The following is a 7,138-nucleotide window of genomic DNA, read 5'->3' on the forward strand; positions in this document are numbered from 1 at the left end:
AGAAAGGACAGAGATAAGGGGTGGGGACCCCAGGGTAAGGGGTGGGGGTTGCAGAGAAAGAGGATGGGGACAGAGAGAAAGGACTGAGCAGAAGGGGTGGGGGGACCCAGTCGAAGGGCTTGGGGGGACCTAGCATAAAGAGTGGGGGATGCAGAGAGGAAGGGGACAAAGAAAAAGGACAGAGAGGAAGGGGTGGGGGGACTAAGTGGGAGGGGAAAGGGGGACTGATTGAAATGGGAAGTGGGACTAAGCAGAAGTGGCAGGGGATGCTGAGAAGGGGATGGAGACAGAGAGGACAGGTTGGGGGACCAAGCCAAAGGGGTGGGGGAACAGAGAGGAAGGGGAGGGTTCTGAGTGGAATGGTGGGAGGATGGAGAGGGCGTCCCAGAGGAAGGAGTGGGGGATGCAGAGAAAGGGAGGGGAACAGAGAAAGGACTGAGAGGAAGGGGAGAGGGGACCATCAGAAGGGGAGGGAGGATGGAGAGGGGGCACAGAGTGGAAGGGAATGGGGGACCGACTGCAAGCCATGGGGGGGAACCAAGGAGAAGTGGGTAAGATTGAAAGGAGAAAGGGGACCCAAATGGAAGGGGAGTGGGGGACCGGGCAGACTTGGAAGGGATCGGGCAGAAGGGGAAGGAGGGACTGAGTGGAAAGTGCAGGGAGTATGCAAAGAAGGGGATGGGGACGGAGAGAAAAGACCGAGAGGAAGGGGTGGGAGATGCAGAGAATGGGATAAGGAAGGAGAGGAAGGGTTGGGGGGATGGAGAGGAAGGGGTAGGAGGAACCAAGGGGAAGGGGGGAACTATTGAAAGGGGAAGGGGAGCTGAGTGGAAAGGGTAGAAGATGCAGAGAAGGGGATGGGGACTGAGAGAAAGAATAGGGGGACCAAGTGAGTGCAAGGGGGTGGGGGGAACCGATGGAGGGGAAGAGGGCACAGAAGGGGAAGGAGGGATGGATTGAAATGGCAAGGGAGACAGAGTGGAAAGGATGAAGGGGGATGGAGAGAAGGGGATGGGGACGGAGAGAAAAGGGTGGGGGGACTGAGCAGAAGGGGTTGGGGGGAACAGATGGAAGTGGGCATATCGAGTGGAAGCAGTGGGGGATGCAGTGGAAGGACTGAGTGGAAGGGGTGGGGATGCAGAGAAGGGGATAGAGATGAAGGGTGGCAGGATCAAATCAAAGGGATGGGGGAACCGAGAGGAAGGGGAGGGGAGACTGAGCAGGAGGGGATGGGGGATCAAGAGGAAGGGGAGGAGAGGAAGGGCTGAGGGAACCTAAAGGAAGGGTTGGGGGGAACAGCAGAAAGAGAGGGAGGATGGAGGGGGGACCAAGCGGAAAGGGAAGAGCACCGAGCACAAGGGGAGGGGTTCAGAAAGAAAGGACTGAGAGGAAGGGGCAGGGGAGGGGGGACCCAGAGGAAGGGCTGAGGAGTGGGTGTGAGGAAGAACAGGGGGAAGAGAGCAAGGAGAGGGAAAAAGAAAAGGAATCTAGAGGACTTGTCAGGGAGAGGCAGCAGTAATAGAAGAGAAAAGGTATTTCAGAGGCAGAACTTGAGGCATATAACAAGATGCAAGAGACAGGAATGGAAGGGCATATAGGAGTCACAGATGAGTGAGAATTAGTGTTTGAATATATTTTACATGCCAGTAAAACACCCAGTAACACAATAAAGAAAGTAAGATGTAAAGTATGTTGGAACTCAGGAGAAAAGCCAAGGAACAGCTACATGAAGAGGTGATTTAAGAACAAGAAAGCAGGAAGGCAGCTAAAGTCCTTGGCACAGAGAATATGTGTTTAGGTTGATTGATCAAACATTTGGAGCAATACCTGTGTCTGGGGATGCCCAAGAGAAACTGGCCCATGATGGGCTCACTCCAGTGCCTCTGATCTCATTGGCAGGCAGCTCAAAGTGAACCAGCCCCAAAAGTCTGAATTCATTGATGGCTTTGGCCAAATGGACCCATGCGGTAATCAGGCCTTATATTGGCCAGGCATGTTTTACTCTGGAATCCCTTGACAATGACAGCTTAGAGTCAAAGTTTCATAAGAAGTTTATTTTCAAGTCCTAGCTCAAGATAATTAAAGCACACATTGCACATTCAACATTTATCTTTCTCCACCAAGTTGGCTCTGAACACAGCTTCTTGGTGTAGGCTCAGGAGACAAACCTCAGGGGTTACGGGTTGTGGGCCACTAGCTATGGCTAGAAACCAGCCCTGAGAAGCCCTGTTAGACCACATCTTGAGACTGGGTGGTAATTTGTCTTACTTTTAGGTCTTATTACTAAATAGCTGAAACTTGGGATTTTTTTTTTTTTTTTTATTTCTTCCACTTGGGTCACAGGGCATTTTCACCAAGGAGATTATAGTATTTTTTCAAATGGAGAAGGCAACATGTGCATTCTTCTAACAGTTTTGGCTCCTATCAGTACTGCCACAGTCAAAGAAATATCCAAGTCCAAGGGAGAAAATGTAGTTTTTTTTTTCTTTCAGTTTCATCTTATTACAGCAACCTGTCACAGAATCTACTCAGACCATTAAGTTGTACACAGAACTGACTTCCTTTCAGGAACAGATATAAACACACAATTGTGTTTTACCAAAGTATGATCATTTCAACCATATTTTAATTCATTTCACTTTCTCAGCCTATCCTCTTCTCAAACAGCAAATGTTTTACCCTGAGCCATTTCCATGAATTATGCATGCCAACGCAATTGATAAAGTAAAGTTTGTTTTAAACAAAGCTGGAATAGTTTTTCTTTCTTATAAGGGTGAACTCTTTAGAGCCCCAGTTCCCAACCTCTGGGTCATGGACCACTTCTGCCAGATTAGTGACAATATTAGATTAGAAATCAAGTGTACAATAAATGTAATGAACTTGAATCATCCCAAAACCATCCCTGCCCCCACCACCCCAGTCCATGGAAAAATTGTCCTCCTTGACACCAAGGAGGCACCAAAAATGTTGGGGACTGCTGCTTTAGAGTATGTCTTCTTAAAAATAAAACTTCAGCTCTTTGTACCTGTGGAGACGTATGTCAAGTGGGTAATTTGGGCTATTCCCCAGGTAGCCATGCCATCCATTACACTCTGCCAAGTAGCATATACCTGTACGGATTCTATCACTAATTATTGGCAAACAAGGACGTTCTATTCAATTAAAGAACAGTGTCCCAGGAAAGGAATAGGTAAATCAAGACTCAGACTCAATTTGGCCAGTAAATACTACAGTCAAGAAGCACCCCTAAGTTCCCCATACCTGATCAGCACCTTTAGCCTCTGCATCCAGACATCCTGGCATTAGGAGTCTCATAGAAACGGAAAATGGCCCCACTGCTCAACCAGAGTTAAGACCACCCAGAAATTATTGAGGGATACAGAGGCCATACTGCAAAACCAGCTTAAGTCCCTAGCCCTTCTACTCTGAAGGTCTGGTCTTGACCCATCAGACAGAAACACAAATGGCCATGGCTCACATTCACCAGGACATCTTTGGTCAACATGTGCTCCTCCTGCCAACCAGCTGGGGCTAGAGTGGGCAAACCAGGAACCTTTGGTGCCACAACATTTTACCTGGATTTAAATACTTTCTATTTAAATTATCTGCTTCAACTGTGTGTGATTGCAGGCTATCTAGCCCAAGGCAGCCCCCAAGTTGGAGAGCTCACACGGTGAGCAGGTGGCTCAGAGTCAGAGCCATTGCATCGGGTCCAGCCATAGCGCAGCCCAGTCGGATAGCAGTGGCCCTCTAACAGGTTGCTCTGTGCAGGAGGAGTACAAAGGATGGAGTGGGCACAGGTAGACACTTCCACTACAACCTTGGCTCAGGTGTATCTGGAAATTTCACTCACCCTAGGCCCCTAACCTAGGCAACAGGTTAGTTGCCTCATTCCTGTTTGGGGAAGCAAGTGATGCTGAGAAAAAAATGCCTCCTGAGCCATAAGACCAGGCAGAAGCTGAAGACCCTGTTGGCAAGGAGGCCAGTAGCAAAGAATCCAATGAGCACCACTGCCCCTGACTCCTCAAGGAGAGACCACGCCAGGGTTGGCAGCATCAGTGGGGAAGTGGACCTCAGTCTTCCACACCTGTCCTGGACACTTAACTTCTTCCCTCCCAGGGGCCCGGTAACCAAGGCAGCCTTCTTGAACAGCACAGGGCTGCTGAACCTGCAAGACTTCAGGGAAAAGTCCTTCCATTCCTCTCTCTCTCCTTCCTTGGGGGTCTGACCCTCAGCTGTGTGGCATGTTTAATAATCTATAATTTGGCTTCCCCCAGGAAAAAAAGCCTTCTTGAAAGACACACACACACACACACACACACACACACACACACACACACACTCTTTCTCTCTCTCTCTCTCTCTCTCTCTCTCTCTCTCTCTCCAGACCAAGAGGTACTTTTTAAACACTCCAGCCCAGGCATAACTTATGTGGGAGGCATGGAGGAAACAAATATGTTTACTGACACCTCCTGCAAATTCCCTGGGTCATACAGATGGGGTGGGGAGGTGGGGGCGCCTCGGGGGATGGCGCAGGAACTACGAGGAAACCCTGGAACTGGAACGGAGAATTCTTATAATGAACACTTCCTTTGCCAGGTCTCTCTGCTTAAGCATTTTTTTCTTAAACGTCTGATAGTGACAAATCAAGCTAGTTGCTCCAATGGCAAACCCAGGGTGGCAAGTCGGGTCACATGTAATGGCTGTCCCTCCTCTCCCTCTCTGGGGTCCCTTTGCAAGGAGTTAGAAGTGCAGCTTAGTGCTTGTGGCTCCTTTCCCTTCTTCTATGGTTCAGAGACGGTCACTCAACCCGAGAAACCAGCTCAATGGGGAGCAGAGTTTCCTCTGGGACAGGAGATGTGGCACCCCAGGATCTGAGCTGGGGGTCCCTTCACGTTCTCAAGGTAGGCAGGCAGAGATGGCCTCTCTGCCCTCCGATCGCCAAAGCTCTCCGCTGTCCCTGGCTCGCTGGGAATCCCCAGGAGCTGGAGTGTATTGCTGGGGAACACCTCACTGCTCCTCTCAGGAGCCACCTTCAGCCCCATCCCCTCGCCCATTGCTCTCCTGGCTTCTGGCACAACTGTTGGTAGAGTCAGAAAGAAGCACTCAGTAGGAGAGTGCCTTCCAGGCTACAGAGCCAGTGCTCCAGCCGCAGAGACCACAAAGATACAGCAAGGGAAATGTAACTCACAGGCTAGCCAGCACCTGCAGGCGGGCTCCAGCTCCTCCTCAGCGAGGAGTCCCTGGCCCTGGGAGCTCTGGTCCCTAAACTTTCTCAGAAGGATAAATGAGGGAAAAGGAAACTAGCAAATGTTGCCTGACGCGGGGACCAGAAATGCAGGAGAGGCAGAGTCCCCGTTGGCCTCAGCCGGCCTGCTCTCTGAGGTCACCTGCACATTCTCCCCCGGCCCTCACCAGCCAACTGTCTGATTGTGAAAATGGACATTACCTGTCTGAGTCTTGCAAAACAGCCGGGGGCGTCCAGCGGGGCTCAAGCGTGCCGTTCCATGTCTGGACGATCGCGGTCCAGGATGAGACGGAGAACTGAGTTGCGGAGAGCCCAGACTCAAGCTTCCCAGGCGACAAGGGAGGCTGCCCGAAGGCGAGGGGCCCGGAGGAGGCGTAGGGAAGACGGTGGCTTCCAGAGCAGCCAGACAGGGCAGCCCCGCCCGTTTTCTCCAACTCCCGGTCCTAGCCAAAGAGGATGCTAGAAAACTTCTCCCCGCCCAGGGAAGATTTCTAGAGTTCAACAGCGCTTCTGTGGACTTTAGGGGGAGCTGACCAGGGAGAGGTTTAAAGAGGGCTCCTAAATCACTGAGCCGCTATGCTGGAAACCAGGTGCCTCCTCTTGGCTCCGCGGCCAGAGTCTTCTAAGTCTCCTGCCTCTCAGCCTCTTCCTTCTCCAAGACTTTGCTTGTCTTGGCCAAATGGTGCACGGCGGGAAGCCGGCGCGTCGGCCCGTGGCCCCTACACCCCTCACGAGGCACGCATGCCCCAGAGGTCCTATAGCCCTGGCGGCAGTGCAGGCAGCAGGTGTGAACTCTGCCTGCCCGCCTCTCTCCTGCCGGTTCGCGGCTCCAACCTTGTCTGGGAACCTTCTCCAGCCAGTGAGCAAAAGCCTATATTATCTCCCCTAGCTCGGAAGAAGGAAGAAGGAGCGGTACTCGGGAAGTGCGCTCCAGGCTTGCCTCACATCCTGCCACCGCGGCTGCCGCCTCCAGAATTTGCCTAGAGCGGGGGTAGGAGGGTAGTGGAAATCACCTACGGCTGCGTCTCAGTCGCTAACAGTTTGGTGCCTGCGGGCTGACTGATTACACCAGGGAGGAGGTGGGGATTAGAGATGATAGCTCCGGCGCGTCACGGAAAAGGGTTACTGCTGCTCCTCCTCCTCTTCCACACCCCTTTGGATTCCAACCCCGAGTTCCCGCATCCCCTGGTTAGAGAGAGAGAGAGAGAGAGAGAGAGAGAGAGAAGCACTTCCCTCTTACCTTTCCCGGGAGAAAGAAAGTGCGTCCCAGCAGCGCCGTCTAGCGTCTTTACCGGAGTACGCCAGCCTAAAGGGTTAGGCCGAGCGAGGAACCCAGTGAGTGAAGGCAGGGAAAACCGCTAAGCAAAGTTTGTCAACTATCCTGATCCCCAGTTCCACCCGTTGAGCAGGTATCTAGTTCAACCAGGAGTTCACCTGTTTGGTTCCCCCCAGGCCAGAACCTAGTGTTATTAAAGACGCATGCCGCCTAATTGTATTCATAATGTGAGTTTCTGAGTACCAGAGAGGACTCCTCTTTTCCACCCCTCCCACGTTAGAGATCCTTAAGTCTCTGGGTTCTCCAGACCCGCCAGGCAAACGGTTGGCAAGGAGGGCTGAGACCCCAGGATGGGCCCTGAGATAGAACCCGGGCACCAAACCCAGGCAGTAATTGTTTATGCCATGCTCCTGAGGCTTGCCAGAGGTACTCCTGACCACATGAGTCTCCAAGGTCATGAAACCCAGGAGGTCCTCTCTTTAAGAGTGATGGGGGAAAACAAGAGTGATGGGAGAGAGGGGCAATGACTCAGAAACTGACAGGGTTTGAATTGCAGCAGATAAAGAGACCCGTTTCCATGCCAGGTATCTCCCAGAGCATTCTGCTCCGCTCAC

At 52.0% G+C, this 7,138-nt stretch overlaps 1 protein-coding gene across 1 annotated transcript in view; it reads right to left on the reverse strand.

The window, feature by feature from the left end:
• The window catches only part of IL1RAPL2 (interleukin 1 receptor accessory protein like 2), a 1,253,914-nt gene extending 1,248,245 nt beyond the window's left edge, over window positions 1-5,669 (reverse strand). Inside the window, exon 1 of the mRNA XM_043459580.1 lies at window positions 5,450-5,669. The gene's annotated coding sequence lies outside the window, so the exon portion shown is untranslated. The remainder of the gene's footprint in view (window positions 1-5,449) is intronic.
• Between the last annotated feature and the right edge of the window lie 1,469 nt (window positions 5,670-7,138).

This window comes from Cervus canadensis, chromosome X (assembly GCF_019320065.1).
Source record: "Cervus canadensis isolate Bull #8, Minnesota chromosome X, ASM1932006v1, whole genome shotgun sequence".
Taxonomy (NCBI): domain Eukaryota; kingdom Metazoa; phylum Chordata; class Mammalia; order Artiodactyla; family Cervidae; genus Cervus; species Cervus canadensis.